Consider the following 19,289-nt stretch of genomic DNA (forward strand, 5'->3'; position numbering starts at 1 on the left):
ATGTACACAATTGCTCTGAGGATTAATGAAATTATAAACTGTGAAATGTTAGTTCTCATTCCTATAGTTAAAACAGAAAACAGAGTTGCATGCAGTAGAATGTTCTCAGGTAACAGAGACTGAAAAGTTTTGTCTGAGGGTTTATCTTAGGAAAAGAGTTCTGTGTCAGAGTTTTGTGTCCAAAAAATGACAAGATCAGAGACTTCAACTCAGCACGGCCTTTGCCTTTGGCTTGATTTTGTTTCCATCCTCTCTTTGTCAAATGGTGAAAGCTGATAGCTTGTCTCAGCAGGAACCTGCAAGGCTTGGAGGCTGGATTCCTCCAGTCTCCTGGCATCATCACCTGCCACAGCTGGAGGGAATGTGGACAGAGAAGGAGTATATTGGGAGGGCAGTGGCAGACTTAGAAGCAAGTGAGAGGATACAAGACCTGTGCCCTGAATATACTGAATTAAAAGACAGAGGGTAGAATTGGTGCTGATTAAAGAAGAGGAGGCTCCAAGCCCAGAATGTCAGATTTAAAGCTATTTCACTGATGTGGAAAGTCATCTTGGCACCAGCTCATAAGAAGACGAGAGAGGCAAATATGTCATCAGCTAAGCCTTGCAGAAAAGTTTCAGGCCCCCAAATCTAGTAAGCACTGCTTCTGGTGGAAGCTGTCAAGTCAGACTGATAAACTGCTGAGCTCCTGCAGTTTATTGAGCCTGAAATGAGTGTAGAAGGTCAGATTCTCTGAGTTAAGTTATATTCTCAAATCTTCCAGCTGGGGAAGAGCTGGAAATGAAAAGCAAGGACTTGCCTTATTGCTGTTTTGTCTCTTCTAGAGGTGACTTCGACCAGGAATTACATGAAGTTTAACTAAAACAGAAGTTCTGGACCTATTTATGCCATAAACACCTTTAACTATCTGCTGAAGCCTAACAGACTACTTGTCAGAATAATGTTTCTAAATGCTCCAAATAAAATTCAATGACAGCTACGTTGACATGGAAATTATCAAAATATTTAAGATATTTGTGAAATAGTAATAAAACTTCTTTATTAATGAACTAAATAGCTAGATCTAGGAATAAGTTCAAAAACTTCCATAATTAAAACAGTGATGCATAGCAACGAGAATCAACAATATGTTGAGATACCTGCGGCAAACAAAGGCAACTTCCCGTGCTCTGCAAAATGAGTCATAATAAAGATAGACACATAGTGTCACAGGGGAAGAGAAAGGATAATTAACTCTGCCTAGGGAAGGAAAAGCCAGGTAGAGGAGGGGAGGATGATGGGATGAGTGGGAGCTCCTGAAGAGGAGAAAAGAGAAGGGCAATCAGCATTGAAGACTGAGTTACAAGATGGGGTTGATGCTCATGCATAAGGATGTTTATAACCAGGGGTTTCAGAAAGGTAAAGTGAGTCCTGCTTGGGAAGTTCAGAATTTGTTCAAATAAGGAAATTTGAATCCATGAGAGATATTAAGGAGAGGTATAATGTGATCTGATTTACAGGTTAGTAAATTAAAAAAAAAAAAAAAAGTAACTGGCAGACATGTAGATTCCTTGGCAGGGAGTCCAGTGACAGAGTGGACAGTGAGATTATCAAGGACCAACCCCCCCTTAAACAGATGTCTATAAAGGCCCAGATAAGAGCGGAGGTGGGACCAAAATTAGGAAGCTGGAAGGATGAGCAAGAGGAAATAGAATGTTGTAAAAGATTTGGATGTAGACTTGAGGAGTAAGAGGAAAGGAAATGTGAAAATAATTTCAGAGTTTCCAATGGGTGCCACTAAGAAAAATGGGGAGTACAAATATCAAGGTAATTATGCAGGTAAGAACGATTCCAGACTTTCAAGTGCCTATGGGCAATCTGGGAACAACTGTATATTCAGTAACTAGAAATAAATGAACTATAAAAAAATGTAGTGATGAGCGGTAATGAAGTGCAATAATATGTTGAGATATGTGTATTAACCATATTGTTATATGAAAATGCATGTGGTTTCTATTATTGATGAAATCATAAGTATTGCTGATACTCCTGTGATTTGTTGCCTACATTTATAATAGAAGGAAATTCTGTGCTTCAGTTAGAAGTTAGTAAAGATGTAATCCTTTTTCCTTCCAAGTTCAGAGATCACTTAGAGGGACAAAGCTCAACTTAAAAACACTATTTATAAGGTGATAGAAACTCATTCACTGATCCCGCTCCCCCAGCCCTGCTCTCAGCAGATAGGCAAACGCATGTAACTCTTTAAGTCCTTTACTTTAGAAAGCTACTAATTTATGTTAATCATTGGCCGAAATATTTGTCAAGAGGGTAGATATCATCTAAATATATAAGATGTATTTATTTTTCTACAAACTAAATTTCAAATTCAAGACTTTATACAACCAAGTTGGTAAGAAACCTCATGTCAGTCATTCTTGGTCTTTCTCCGATTCATGAAGCTTTGAGAATTTGTCATAATTTCTCAGTTTCATATCATCCAGGAGGAGAAATATAGGTTAATCATCTGTCCACACAGGCTACTCATATGAGGTCTGCTGTCCTTCTCTGATGGCTCCTTCAGGTTCAGGGGTTCTCTGTTGCTTGAGACATAGGAATTTTTCTTTATGTCTGCCTACGTCCTTTCTCCTGAAAGGTACCTCACAGCCACTCCTCTCTAGAATCTTCAACCTCTCTATGATTGTTCTGCCACATATTTTATCCAAGGCCATAAAGCTTTGGACAGGAAAATGGGGGAAAGGGAAAAAAAGAACTATAGTAAGAAAGTTAACATTTAAAAATATTATTCACCACATATTTCTAAAATTACACTTTGGAATCAATTTCAGAAACAAATGAATGCATTTGATATAAACAAAAAATATCTTAACTACACAGAAACTTTATGATTTAATCCAAATTATCATTACTTAATTTGTTGTCCTATCTCTTTCACCAGATTTTATCCCAAATAATTTTAAGCTATTGACAAAAAATAAAATCCATTCTCGACAGGCAAAGAATTGAGGCTCTGAGGATATTAAAAATATATCACAGGAAGGGCTTTCTAAATATGACTTAAAACCCAAATGCAATAAAAGAAAATATTCATAAATTTGACTACATAAAAAATGAAAGTGATATACACGGAATAAAAAAACACTATAAGCAAAGTAAAAATACAAGACGCTGGAAAAATGTTTACAAAAAAGGGATTATCTCCATAGTCTCTGATGAACTTCTAAAAATGAAAAAGGAAAAGACCAATATCCCAAGGAGAGAAAAAAATGAAATAGAAAAATATACAAGAAAGCAAAAGAAATACAAATGAACCTAAATATAATACAAAATTCCTAATCCCACAGAAGAAGAAAACAAATTGGAACTTCATTGAGAAATGCCCCCTTCTGACCACTATGGAGTGTAAATATTGGGTTTATCCTCCTACACGACATTTAAAAAACATTAAAAATTTATAATACAACAATTTTCAGGCATTAAATGTGCAACAGCTCAAGACAGTGTGGTCCCTAAGAGAATGAAACAAAAGAGATGGGCTGTTTGTCCAGGCTTACTGTTTGAAGAGAGCTTCCACGCTGTCATGCAGTGAGGAAACCCAGGGAGAGCTTAATAGTTTCCCTAAACTGAGAAGATGGAGCTGGTAGTCCTATAAAGTCAAAATGATTAGATTTCACAACACCACCTGTGCAAAGGGACCTACACAAACAATTTCTGCATTCTACAGATGGTCCCCCTTAAATCTTCAGCTGAATGCTAATCAGTAAATTCATGTCAGCAAGCTACCTGAGACAGAGGAAATATTCACACAAAAGCAGCAGGGTTTCAGTATCTAGGGATCACATAGGGATGAGAATAGTTTATGTTCCATCAACCATAGTGGTAAACCCTATAATAAAGAAAGACTGGATAGGGTCTTCAGAAAAGTATTGCCTCTGGGGAAAAGTTATTCTGACATTAAAGACTGTTTTGCACATGCCTAATAAAATTTAAAAGCGAGACTTAAAAGGAACTATTTCCAAGGAACATAACTGCATCCCACTGAAATACAGGAACACAAAAATAACCAGCATCCAACAACATAAAACTCATGGTACCTGGGAGCCTATCCAAAAATTCCAGGCATGCATCAGAGGAAGAAAATGCAAAACATAATGTATCATAAATTACAAAGATTATAGAATTAGTGGACAAAATCATTTAAAGCTGTTATAACTATATTCCATTTGTTGAAGAAAATAGAATGAACTTGTTAAGACATATAAGATTTTTTAAAGTTTTTCTAGAAGAGAAAAACAGAATTAGTGTAATGAAAAAATTCACTAGGTGGGATTAACAGATAATTAGACACTATACAAGCAAAGATTAGTGAATCTGAAGACACAGTAATAGAAACTACCCAAAATGAAAGAGACAAAAGACTGGGAAAAAATTGAACAGAGCATCAGTGCACACTGAAGAAAATTTAGGCAGCCTAATATAAAAAGTTCCTGGGGCAGAAAAATATTTGAGAAAATAATGGCCCCAAATTTCCCAAATTTAATAAAAACTATAAAGCCTTCAACAAGCCCCAAATATAAGAAACATGAATCCTACACCAAAGTATATCACAGGCAAGTGTTTAAAACCATGGATTAAGACAAAAATCTTAAATATAGCCAAGAATAAAGACAAACTATGTAAAAAGGAATCAAGAAGGAAGTATGGTAGAATTTTCATCAGAAACACAGCAAATCAGAATTCTTTGGGGCCCACAAGAAACCCATTTCACTATAAATACAGAAATGGGTTAAAAGTAAAAGGATGGGAAGACATATACCATGCAAACACTAATCAAAAGAAAACTGAAGTGACTATATTAATATCTGACAAATAAGATTTCAAAGCAAAAATATTACCAGGGTCATTTCATGATACAGTCGTCAATTTGTCAAAAGGATATAGAATTCTAAATAAATATTCAGAATACAAGAAGTAGGGGTACCTGGATGGCTTAGTTGGTTAAACATCTGGCTCTTGATTTTGGCTTAGGTCATGATATGGCTTAGGTGGTGAGATCCAGCTCCAATGGGATAGGCTCCACCCTCACTGGGGAGTCTGCTTCTCTTTCTCCCTCTCCCTCTGCTCTTCCCCCTACTTGTGTATGCTCTCTCCCTTCCTCGTTCTCTCTCAAAAATAAATATATATATTTTAAAAGAATACAAGAAGTAAATCCAATAGAGCTCAAACAAAAATAGGCAAATACACAAAGATAGTTGGAGAATTCATTGTCCCTTTCATAAAAATTGTGAGAATGAGTAGACAAAAAATAAGTAAGGATATGAAAGTCTTGAATGAAGATTATCAATTAATGTGACCTAAATTATACTTGTGGAATTCCCAACCAACAACAGCAGAATACACATTCCTTTCAAATGTACATGAAACATTTGTCAAGAAATACAGTATTCGGGGTCACAAAATAAGATTCAACAAATTTGAAAGGATTTTAAACACGGCACATTCTCTGATCACAATGGAATTAAATTAGAATCAAAAGAAAATATAATGAATACCTGCAAATCTTTTTGATAATCCATCAGAGAAAAAAATCAAAATAGAAATTATTTTTGACTGTTAAAAATGAAAACACAGGTCATTAGAGTTTGTGGGATTCAACTAAATAAGTACATAGAGGGCAGCCCGGGTGGCTCAGTGGTTTAGCGCCGCCTTTAGCCTAGGGTGTGATCCTGGAGACCCGGGATCGAGTCTCACATCAGGCTCCCTGCATGGAGCCTGCTTCTCCCTCCGCCTGTGTCTCTGCCTCTCTCTCTCCCCCTCTGTGTCTCTCATTAATAAATAAATAAATCTTAAAAAAAAAGGTACATAGAAAGAAATTCATAGGATTGAAGAATAAAGGTCTGAAATCAATGCCTAAGTCCTCACCTTAAGAAACTAGGAACAGAAGAGGTGCTTAAACCCAAGGTCAGAATAAAACGGGAAGTAATAGAGATAAAAGCAGAAAAGAAATAAGAGAAAAATAGGGAAAAACATTAACAAAAAAAAAAAAAAAAAGAAAACTGCAGGTCAATAGCCCTCATAAGTAAATATAGATGTAAAAATTTTCAACAAAATTTTAGCAAGTTGAATCTCAAAACATTTAAAAAGTACCACAAACAATTACTAAGTAGAGTGTATCCCAGAAATTCAAGGTTGTTTTAATATTTGAAAATCAATCAGTATCATTCACCATTTTAACAGTTGCCCCATGATTATTTGAGGAGATACAAAAAAAAGCATTATTTGACAAAATCTACAGTCCGTTCCTGATAAAAATTCTTAGCAAACTAAGAACAAAAGGGAACTTCCTCCATCTGATAAAGGGCATTTATAAAACAAAAAACAAAAACAAAAACAAAAAAACACAACCCTACAGATATATTCACAGGTGACCAGACTCTCCATGTAAAAAAATCCTAAGAAATGTATTTTAAAATGCTTTAACAAAGTTGTAGGATATTTTGTGCAATACACAAAAATCATTTGTATTTCTATATGCTAGCAATAGATAATCAGGAAATAAAATTCTTTAAGAGACTGTATTTATTTGAGAGAGAGAGTACAAGTAAGCAGCGGTAAGAACAGAAGCAGACTCTATGCTGAGTACCAGAGTCTGATGTGGGGTGTGATCCCAAAGTCCTGAGATCATGACCTGAGCCAGAATCGAGTCAGATATTCAACTGACTAAACCACCCAGGTGCCCCAGGAAATAAAATTTTTAAAAATATCTTAGACAATAGCATTTTAAAATATGAAACATTGGGATATATTTGGCAAAAGATGTATAACAGTTTTTTAATGAAAACTACCAAATATTACTAAGAGAATTTAAAGAAGACATAATAAGTAGAGAAATATACTGTGTTCTTAGATCAAAGGACTCCTCATTGTTAAGATGTCAGTTCTTCCCCAAATTTATTGATAGACTGAATGTAATCTCAATTAAAAGCCTAGAAGGATATGGAAATGCAAAGAATGGAATATAGCTGAAACAACTTTGAAAAAGAATAACTGTTAAAAGATTTACACTTTCTGATTTCAAGGCTTATTATAAAGCAACAATTATTAATACAATAATCAGTGTTATTTGTCTATACTGAATCAGTATAGACAAATTAAGAGAATGGAATAAAGAGTCCGCAAATAGACAAGCACATAGTCAACTGATTTTTGACAAAGGTGCAAGGGCAATTCAATGGGGGGAAAGAATAATGTTTTCAGTAAATGGTGCTGGACAAATTAATTGGCTAGCCAGTTGTAAAAGAAAAAAAAAAAGAACTTTAACCCATACACAAACATGAACTTAACATTGATCATAGACCTAAGCAAAATTAAACCTATAAAATTTCAAAACGAAAACAAAGAAATTTTTAATAATCTGGATTTGGCAAAGATTTCATAAAGACAAAAAAAAAGCATGAGCTTTAAAAGAAAAAGAATCAACAAACTGAACTTTATTGCTTTTAAAACTTTTGTTCTTCATGAATCATTGTTAAAATGAAAGATCAAACCATAGACTAGAAGAGAATATTTTATATTCACATACACATAACAATGGACTTGTATGTATAAGGAACACTTGCAACTCAATAAGACAAACAACTCAATTAAAAGTAGACAAAAGATTTAAATAGACTACCAGGGAAGAGAGATTTGGAGAAGAAGCACGTGAAAAATTGCTCAACATGAGCAACGGTCTCACAGAGAGCAATTTCACACTAATTACAGCCCAGTCTTAATTTCCCGTCATTGTTACTGATTGCCTACATGAAATGAATGTCTTAAATGAGCTGAAGTTCAGTCCCCGTTCCCTGTCTCAGCAGTGTCAAACTATCATTTCACCTGCCATCATTTTTTTAAATCTGAATTTTCTTCAATATCTTCAGTATAAGCTTTGGAGACCTTAACCCTGCTATTCATCCTGGGAAGATCAAGGGCATGCAATAAGATCTCTCTGGATTTCTCTGTATCTCAAGTCTCTGCAGAATTACCAGGATAATCACCCCCTTTTGCTGTGTTTCAGAAGCAGGAGCAGTCCTCCACCCTTGCAAGTTTGGTCCTTCTACTGGAGCTCAACCTAGTTCCTCTCTCCCTTTGCCAACCCATCCCTCACCTCCACCCATCCATCATCACCTCCACTCCACTCTTCCTCTCCACAGATTCCTTCCTCTTAGTCTGTAAATCTTTCCACCCATAGATATGTTCTCCCATCACTGATGCCCCGCCTCTCCCAGCTACCTTCCTACATCTTTCCTCCCGTTGGCTGAATTATTTCTCTCTCTCTCTCCCTCTTTTTTTAAAGATTTTATTTGAGAGAGAAAGAGAGTGCCAGAGAAAGCAGAAGCAAGAGTAGGAGCAGGAAGATGGAGGAGTATACCCCTTGCTTGACAGGCATCCCAGAAGACATGGGGCTTAATCCCAGGACCCCACAATCATGACCTGAGCTGAAGTCAGATGCTTAACTGACTGAGCCAAAGTCAGATGCTTAACTGACTGAGCCACCCAGGTGCGCCTGAAGTACTTCCCGACTTCTTACTCTTCAGTCCAGAGAAATGTATCTTATGTACCTACCATTCTACCACCTCATGTTCAAAATCACAACCACGAGCAGAATTATAGTAGGATGGATCCTGAGTAGCTGCCGGTTCTGATCAGCTTACAGACACACCTGGGATTCAGTTACTGTCTCATTCAGTGAGCACCAATTCACTGCCTATGATGTGCCAGGCACAGTTCTGTATTATTAGTTCACAGATGTGCCAGAAGTAGCAATGCCAGAGATACAGCAGAAAACAAGACAGAAATCTCTGCTCTCTTTGGTTTACATTCTAGTGTGGGGAGACAAACCAAAAAGGAAAAAAAAAAAAGGCAAGTATATGGCAGGTCAGCTATGAGAAATGCTATGGTAAAAAATAAAGTAAGGAAGGGGGTATGGAGTGCAGTGGAAGTGGGAGAAATGATGAAGCAGGATTTTATAAAGAAGCTTTTTGGTAAGGGAAGAAGACTCTGAAGGGAAGAAGACTCTGGAGCCAAAAGACCTGGGTTCTAATCCCCATCTTTCCCATTTTCTGTGTGTCCTTAGGCAAGTCATTTAACCTCTTGGTGCCTTGGTTTCCGCATCTGTGAGATGAGAATGATGTTTGAATCTACTACATTAATGATTAAATGAGTCTGCGGTACATTAAATATTTAGAACAGTGCCTGAGTTCACAGTAAGAGCTCATAAAATGGTAGCTATTAACACTATTGTTCATCCATAGCACTATTGTTTACATAGCCCTCAGTAACCTGATAGATGCTATACGGTGTATTAAGACAGTGTAAGATGCAAGCCTGACCTTTTAAGAAAGAAGGTAGGAGTGCACACCAAAAAACACAATACGAGGTGGTGCACAGCCTCTAATCTTTCAGAGGGGGACATCACACCCATATTGTCACTCTTTACATAATATTAAGATGCTCTGAAAGTATCATCTTGTCCAGGATCACTATTAATATCATGAGAAATACTATTGCCTCCATTACAGCTGCAGGAGGACAGAAACACATAGATATCACCTGAATCCCTCTCCAGTCCTTAGTGGCTTGAGGTCAAGTTCAACTGAGGTCAAGTGGCAAGTGGATTGGCTCAGAGTATGACCTTTGACACTGTGCAAACCTTTACTTGAACCAAAGACTGCTAAATAACTGTGTGACATTGGACAAACGATTTCACCTCCCAGAAAAGCTCAGTTTTCTCACGGGCAAGATAAGGACAATTAATCCTAGCTGTATCGGTGTCATGCAAGGATGAAATGAGAGGATGTATATAAAGCACTGTGCAAATCATTCAGCCCATAACAAGCACCCAATAAAACGGCAGCTTTAAAAGAAAACTAGACAAAGCAACACCTCTCTTTCGGGTCTGTCAGCTTCTACTTGGTGAGTACTTTGCATGAAGCCTCCAAGTCACATTTAGATTCATGATAAGACACCATAGAAATAGCAAAGTATATAGAAATGAAATACCTGGGGATCCCCGGGTGGCTTAGCTGTTTGGCACCTGCCTTTGGCCCAGGGCATGATCCTGGAGTCCCGGGATCGAGTCCCACATTGGGCTCCCTGCATGGAGCCTGCTTCTCCTCTGTCTGTGTCTCTGTCTCTCTCTCTATCTGTGTCTCTCATGAATAAATAAATAAATAAATCTTTTTTTAAAAAAAAAAAGAAAAGAAATGAAATGAAATACCTGAGTCCATGAGAACGCATTCCTTTCAAACCAATACTTTCAAGAACTTCTCATTTGCGTGTAATCTATAGTGCCAAAAGACCACACTGTTTTTTTATAGAGACGAGTTTTTGTTTTTCTTTGAGATCTGCACTTAAGCTATGCTAGAGATTTCAAAACAACACTAATAGCTCTTTGCGCAAAAGATGAGCTCTTGAAAAGTTATGTATAAACCGGGTTTTGTAAATCATCTCAAAGTTTCAAAGAACACTTTCAACATATAGAATCTTGGGAGTGGATCCTTTTAAAAAAGCAATGGATTGTTGCTAGATTGACTGAGTGCATTATTTCATCTTCTATTATTGTGTGGATTTTCAAACATCTAGCTGAGCTAAAGTAGCACACCTGACCTGGGTGGAAGCCAGATCTCTTTCTCCAGGAGAAAACAGGAGAGATTGCAGGATGGTGGTGCCTTAGTGGGAAAATAAGGTTTGTTTTCAATGGCAGATTCAAAGCTTAGGAAATTCAACTTCCACTATTTGGAGGTAGCTGTTTGTAAAAGACTTTGTGGCTGGAATAGATTCTTAGAAATAGGCGTCTGCCTTGAGATTATAAACAATGACCTGGTACAAATTGCTCAGACCTTAGAACCCTGGAAATAACCTACATCAATAACTTACTCCTAGATTCCCGGACATGTCTCAGCTTGCAATGGAGAAAGACGGTGTGATTAGTACTATTTCCCATTCCTATTGAGTGCCTGTGATCTTTGTGCATTATAGAAGACTTCATGAAAGATGGCAATGCACTGGTCGGAACCATAGGCAGCAGGGCAGGAACCTAATTAAAAAGTAAGATGAAAGATGAGATCTGATGTTTTTACCAAGTTCCAGCCAGATGTGAAGGTGCTGCCGTAGAAATGGATAGATAAGCCGAGCACACAGGAGATGTGTATTCAAAGTAAATTCTTCTCTAAGTGGCTTTTATGGTTTGGTTAAATGCAGTTGAGGCAATTGCCATTTAAAATAATCTTTGCCAGGGCGCCTGTGTGGCTCAGTGGTTGAGTGTCTGCCTCCGCTCAGGTCGTGATTCCCAGGGTCCTGGGATCCAGTCTGCATTGGGGTTCCCACTGGGAGCCTGCATCTCCCTCTGTGTCTCTCATAAATAAATAAAATATTTTAAAAATAAAGATAAAATAATCTTTGCCAGATCATATTCTTATCATATTTTTCAACCTGCTAAATTTGATCTTTTTTTTTTTTTTTTTTTTTTGCCCTAAGTCTTCTATAGGCCAGTCTAAACCCATGAAAGAAAAGGGTGGGGGACTTGACTGGGGAGGGCTGGATGGTTGAGGGAAGATACAAAGGAAGAGGCATAACTACTCTCTTACACACTCGAGGACACCTGCTAGGTTGCACTCCATCATCATGTGTGGCACTGGACTAGGCTCTTAGAGAACCAAGATGACTCTTACTATTGGAATAATGAGGCACCTTCCAGCCAGTATCCTCTTAGAAATGGGTGGCTGCTCAGGCACTAGTTGCCCTAGCAACAGCCTAGATCATGTCCATGGGCATTAGGGCCAGGTAGTCCTGGGCGTTTGGATCCTGGATCCTTTACTCACTAGCTGTGTCATTTTGGGCAGGTTGCTTAACATCTGTAGTACCTGCCCTTTTCTATAATACTGCAATCATGACACTATACATAGGACCTCATAACTCTGTTGTGCAACTGAAGGAGATAATATATACACAGCCCATGGCACAGCCTGGCACAGGACAACAGCTCTGCATGTCAGCAATAGGCATAGATGCCATTCAAGCCATGTCAGGGGCTCTTGTTCCATGGAGATGCTCCTGGCATGATAAAAAAAAAAAGAAAAGAAAAGATAACAGTCATAGAGCACTTACTACATACCAGGTAGGCCATGTTCTAAGTGAGTTACCATGAATTAACTCACTTAATCCTCACAAAGCCTCTAGGAGGCAGGTGTAATTGTTATGGCAATTTTATGGACAGGGGAGACTTCACCCCAGGTTAGTCTACATATGAGAAGCAAAAGCGGGGTTTGTGCTTGGGCAGTCTGGCTCCAGAACCCATGCATATAATATCCTCAACACTGTGATGCTGTAGTATCATGCCATTAAAAAAATAATAAAACAAAGTGATATCTATAAACATATGGTGGTCAGTTTAACAAGTAGGTCATATATGTGTCAGGTCAGTATATATATGCAAGTATAAATATTAAAACTATATCTTGACATAAAAGGACTTGTACAAGTCAACCAGCAATTTGTCCGCAGCATCAGCGGTGATGGTTTCTTCAAACTACAACCTGAAAATTAGCAAAGGAACATCCCGGGTAATTGCCTATGGTCGCTGTGGCATCAAGTGTTAACCACTTAAGTCACTGAAACCAGAAACCTATCAGTCACTTTGAATTCCACCCCTTTGAATGTTCTCATCCAATGCTCCAATATTTTATAAATCTATAGATTCTGATCCAAGATTTCTCTTGTATCCATTCTCTCCCCCTCATTCTTAACACCACTGTTTTTATTTCAAGCTTATCAATTCCCTTTTAGATAACTGGATCAGACTTCTAACCTTTCTCCCTGACAACAGTCTTGCTCAGTCCTACTGCCAAGAAATCCATTTTCCTTATGGTGTTGAAAAATCGTTTTAAAATACAAGTCTTAAAAAATAAATAAATAAATAAATAAATAAAATAAATAAAATAAAATAAAATAAAATAAAATAAAATAAAATAAAATACAAGTCTTACAGTTCATCCTTTGCATAAAGCCCTAGCATCTACAGAATGAATTCCAAATGCCTTAAGTCCCTTTATGAGCTGACCTTTTCATCTCTTCCTACTCCCTCAGATATAACCACATACACATTAGTAGATGCTATTTGCTCTGAACAAAAGCCATATCTCTTCCACATGCCCTTCCCCATAGTTTCCACCTCCCATAACCTTCATTTGAAAAGCCTCTACTCAGTCATTAAGTCTCAGCCCAAACATCTCCTCTTCTAGGAAGTATTCCATGATTCCACCATGCAAAGTTAGTTGCCTTCACCTTTGTGCCTCTAAGAGCCAAATCGTAACTTTCCCCAACACTAGTATATAAGTTCTTGATGGCAAATGCTGTGTGTATATGATGTATTCTTAGCCCCAGAACAGTCTCTGGCACATAAAGGGAAATCAGCAAATATTTATTTTATTATTATTATTGCCTAGCCATATTGCAGTATAATTGTTTGTTGATGTGTCTGCTTCTTCCACAGGAATGTTAGCTCCTGGGGCAAAGATAGTCTCTTTCACTTCTGTATCCCTACACCTATCACAGTGCCCGGCAAAAAAGTGATTGCTCAAAGTCTGTTGAATGAATTAATGCACAGATGAATAAATCAATAAGCTCAACAGGCCTTTAGAATTTCCTTTGTCAGTATAACTCAAATCTATTGTTCTAGTGTTTAGAGGGAGCTCTCTCCAAAACCAAATCCAGCTGGAAGATGCCATTATAAAACAAACCAGAGGCCAAAAGGTACATTGGTTGCATGTGTCATGAACATAAATATTTATATATGAAATTCTAATTTTAATTTGGAAAAATAATAGCTTATATAGGATTCCTATTCAGTGCTATTTTTTCATCTAAGGGAACTTCAAAGAGCTATGATTTGATGGGTGGTCTACAAAGGGCAGAAGTCCCATTCGACCGAGGGTTTATAGAGAACTTATTTTCACAACTGCTCCCAAGAACTTCTGCTTTCATTACATCATCTCCTTGTGAGGTGGGTGTTAAGATCACCACTGTTGTAGGATGAAGAAATGAACATAGAGCTTCAAATTATGGAATAAACTCTTGGTATAGCAGAACTTGGGATCCTATATTAGGTCAGGTGGACCAAATATGTCTAGCTATGCCCCTCAAAATCCAGAGTGACAGGCTGTCTTACAGAAAAGTTGCCCTAAGATGGGACTTCATCTCCTGGAAGAGGTCTTGGTTCATCTGCCACATGAATTTCTGCTCACCTTAGCACTTGAGCTGGTGATGAAAACTGGAGTTGTTCGATTCCATTTACTTCATTGAGCATCTACTATGTTCATTCATTATCTACTGTGTTCAGCACATAGTGTGACTTTTGTAAACAGGGAAGGGCAAAATGGCCCTGAAAGACATTGTATAAGAAATTTGTATATGTAGTATACGATGCAATGATATAAGATGATATTCCTTACGCCAGCTACTGCCAAAATATTTGAAAGCCACTACCCAAAAAGATAGTTATTATGAAATCCAATTCACAGATAAAGAAACTGAGATTCAAAAAAAAAAAAAAAAAAAGAAACTGAGATTCAGAGATCCTAAATAATCCACCCAAGGCCACATAGCTAACAAGTGGCAGGACCCATTTTAACAATGTACAACTGTCTCTGGGAGAAGGCAAGCCTTAATAACGAATAAATGAAAGATACCGCCAGAGAAGAAACACACGTGTTAATAATTGAGTTTTTTTTTTCATAACACTAGTTGAATGACAGTGTAATGCAACTTCCTAATTTTATTGTGAGACTTAACGTTTTCCAGACTTACTGATTTATTAACTGTCATAACCCTAGCCACAGTTTGAACTCCAGCTAAATTTTCTTTCCGCTTTCATCACTTCTAAGCTTGGTTGGAACGTTCCTGCTGTGGCTTTATTTTGTTTTGATTTCTCTCCTTTGTTATTCCAGGCACATCATTTCACCAAGAGGAGCTATAGGCTCCCACTCTGGATACCCCCCACTTTTCTGTGAGTTGCAGCCTTCCTGTGAATAAGCCTACCAGCCCAGTGCACACCTGTCTGTGCTGGCAGGCCAGGGTAACAGAGTGTCTGAGTAGATAGATTTGCACATGAACACTGCACCTGGACAAACAGGATTCGAACTTGTTGGCTCCAAATGCAATATTGCTCTGCTGGATCATTTTACTGGCTACAACCTTGGTCATCTCACAGAGAAATTCTTTCCCAACTCAGTGTCTATAAAATCCCAAGAATGTCTCTCATTAGCAACACAGACTTCAGAATGCTTTTGACAAGTTAGAAATACCTCTAAAATGATAGCTTAATGATTTTATGTATGTTTCTTCTTGAGCCTCCACTATTTCTTTAAGACCCACAGATTTTTATTTTTTACTGTGGCAGAGCAGAGCCCTAATCTTGTCCACAAAACCCTTTGGCCTAATGAAAAATGATCAAGCAATAATACCCAAATCCAAAAAGTTGAAGAGAAAACCCTATACAGTCTACCACACCCATACTCATAAAGCCAAGGAGGATTCCACTTGAGGGTTGGCATTATTTTATGGGATGGTGGAACATCCTTGAATGAAGAGATGTCGCAAAGAGATGGGATTATGACAGAGTAGAACATCTGCTAATCAGGTTGAATTTCCTGCCCATGTTGCTGGGGTACCAGGAAAAGTTTTGGTCTCTGCTATGGGGGTAGTGACTCTTTCAGTCTTGCTTTCTCTGGAAAATATGAGAAGATGTAAGGCAAGGTAGGATTGCCTACATAAACTTCCAGATGAGTGGGGGGGAAAAAGTAAGGTCCCTTGCTGAAAAATAAAAATTTCAAAATGGTGGGACGCCTGGGTGGCTCAGTGGTTGAGCGTCTGCCTTTGGCTCAGGGTGTGATCCCAGAGTCCCGGGATCGAGTCCCACATCAGGCTTCTTGCATAGAACCTGCTTCTCTCTCTGCCTATGTCTCTGCCTCTCCCTCTGTGTCTCTCATGAACAAATAAATAAAATCCTTAAAAAAAAAAAAAGAATTTCAAGATGGTGACAACAGAACATTAAACCAATCATGAAACTCTTTGAGACCACATAGGTCGAATATCCATGACACCCCCTCTAAGGTTGAATTTTTAACACTCAGATGCCCTGTCACCTGAAAATTGGGACATTAAATAAAATGAACATTCCTCTAACTCTATCCCTTCCTACCAAGTGTACACATTTTTACATGGACACTCTGCTTATCATGCTCCAATATGGTTACATAACATTTAACTAGCATTTAATATATACCCATTTCTGAACTAATCATTTTACATGAATTATCTCGTTTAATCCTGACAAAATCCCTAGGAACTGAGAACTGCCATTCCCATTTTGTGGATGAGGAAGCTAAGTCATAGGGACAAGAATCTATTTGCCTAAAGTTATGAACTAGAAATTAGCATTTTAAGAAAATAACAAAGATCTAAGGGGAAATAAATGAAAGAGAGACTAAAACAACAATAAAAGATCAGTGAAAATAAGCTGGTTTTTGGAAAACACAATGGACAAATCTTTAAACCTACCAAGAAAAGAAAGACTCAAAATTACCTTGATACCAAAACCAAACACTATTAAAAAAAAAAAAAGAAAAAGAGAAAAAGAAAACTATAGGCCAATATTTCTGATGAACATAGATGCAAAAATCCCCACAAAAATATTAGCAAACCAAATTCAACAGTACATTAAAAATTCATAATGATGAAGTAGGATTTATTCCAGGGATGCAGCAGTGGTTCAATATTTGCTAATCAATGTGATACATCACATCAACAAGAAAAAGGATCAAAACCATATGATCATTTCAATAGATTCTAAAAAGTCATTTGACAAAATATTACATACATTCATGATAAAAAACTTTCAACAGAGTGGATTTAAACTTTAAAAAAAATTTATTTGTTTATTTGAGAAGCGGAAAGGGAGAGGAAGGGAGGGAAAGGGAGAGAGAGAGAGAGGGGGAGAGAGAGCACACTTATGAGCAAATGGAGGGAGAAGCAGACTCCCCACTGAGGGACTCAATCCCAAGACACTGGGATAATGACCTGAGCCAAAGGCAGACATTTAATTGACTGAGCCACCCAGATGTTTCAACAGAGTGGATGTAGAGGGAACATATCTCAACATAATAATAAAGACCATATATGAAAAAATCTATGGCTAACATCACAGTCCATGGTGAAAAACTGAAAGCTTTTCCTCTAAGATCAGAAATAAGACACGGATGTCCACTCTTGCCAATTTTATTCAACATAGTACTGGAAATCTTAGCTGCAGGAATCACCCAAGGAAAAAAAAAAGCCATTCCAATTGGTAAGGAAGAAGTGAAACTATCACTATTTGTAGATGACATGATGCTATATATGGAACCCCTAAAGATGGTATCAAAAAACTATTAGAGCTGACAAATAAATTCAGTAAAGTTATAGGAGACAAAATTAATATACAAAAATCTGTTGCATTTCTATCCACTAATAATGAAGTAGCAGAAAGAGAAATTAAGAAAACAATCCCGTTTACCATTGCACCTAAAAGAGTACCTAGGAATAAATTTAAACAAGGAGATGAAAGACATGTACTCTGAAACTATAAAACATTAATGAAAGAAGGATGGAAACAAATGGAAAGATAGTCCATGTGCATGGATTAGAAGAATTAATGCTAAAATATCTATACTGCTGAAAGCAATCTACAGATTCAATGCAATCCCTATCAAAACACTGAAAGCTCCAGTGTAAACCCTGAGCTGGGGTTCTTGATCTTCCATTATAGGTGAGCCACAAGTGACTTCCCTTTCCACCACCTCCAATGTAGTACATCAAGGAATATACAGATGAAAACATTCACTAGCTCCCAAGCCTCCACCTCTAATAAAAGATAGGTCTATGATGTTTGTCAATCAGTTCCAATGTGATGATTCTATCATCCACCCTTTAGAAAGCCAGAACATTGAATGACTTCATCCTAAGCAGTTTGATCACAAGAAAGAATGGAGAAAATTCAATATGTTATTAATTTCCTAGACCTCTTAGGTATCTTGATAAGGAGCCCTGGGAGTATAAAATGAGAAGATAAACTGGAAGATTTTAAGCTACTTTTTGTACATGTGTATCATCTCGTAAATGAATACCAACCCCACCAAGCAAGAGAGACATTGAGAGTCATGATGGAGGTCCAGAAATGTCAACGCCTTGAAACAGCTGAGCAGTTTCAGAAACATCTGGAATGAGTCATTGAGATGATTCAGAATTGCTTGGCTTCTTCGTCTGATGATTTGCCCCATTCAGAAGCAGGGATGAATGTAAAAACTGAACCAATGGATGTTGATGATAGGGAAAATTGTACTGGACAGAATGAACAGCAATGGGAAATTCAGGTCATAAGAAAGACCAGATTATAGAGAAAAATGCTGCCTGGTGTGTCCTAATTGATGAAATGAATGAAAGACCATGAAGGATTTTTTTTTCTCTTTTCCTTTTCAGTAAATGGCATATATTGGTTAATTCGCTCTTGGAGAGTCTCAAAGAGATATAACTAGAAGTCATATAAATGGCTTGGCTCTAACTTTATCAATTATGAGATGTCACAGGCTGTAATTTCACTTTATGGCAAGCACAAGCAAATGAGTATATATGTATACATTTACAATAATCACTTTAAAAAGCAAAGAATTCCAGTTGTGTAAAATATTCCTGATTTTGGAGTTGCGGAAAATGTTGAAGATATCCTCAGTAATATCAAGATTTCATTTTTTGAAAAGTAGATTTGTCATTTAAGAATGATAGATAAATAAAGGATATCAAGCTGGAAAAAAAAAAAACACAACACAACACAACAAAACAAAACAACCACCAAAAACATTTTTCACAGAACTAGAAAAATAATTGTAGGGATCCCTGGGTGGCGCAGCGGTTTAGCGCCTGCCTTTGGCCCAGGGCGCGATCCTGGAGACCCGGGATCGAATCCCACGTCGGGGTCCCGGTGCATGAAGCCTGCTTCTCCCTCTGCCTATGTCTCTGCCTCTCTGTGTATCTCTCATAATAAATAAATAAAATAAAATATTTTTTTAAAAAAAGTTAAACATAGAAATACCACATGACCCAGTAATTCCACTTCTCGGTATATACTCCCAAAGAAGTGAAAAGCAACTAGAAGAGCTGTCTGTATACCATTGTTCATAGCAATTATTTATAAGAGCCAAAATGTAGAAGGAGGCCAG

General features: G+C 37.5%; 1 pseudogene; it reads left to right on the top strand.

The window, feature by feature from the left end:
• The first annotated feature begins 262 nt into the window (after positions 1–262).
• LOC112916013 (mediator of RNA polymerase II transcription subunit 7-like) lies at positions 263–18,523 on the top strand (annotated as a pseudogene).
• The last annotated feature ends 766 nt before the right edge of the window (positions 18,524–19,289 follow it).

The sequence above is a fragment of the Vulpes vulpes genome, chromosome 13, assembly GCF_048418805.1.
Source record: "Vulpes vulpes isolate BD-2025 chromosome 13, VulVul3, whole genome shotgun sequence".
In the NCBI taxonomy this organism is placed as follows: domain Eukaryota; kingdom Metazoa; phylum Chordata; class Mammalia; order Carnivora; family Canidae; genus Vulpes; species Vulpes vulpes.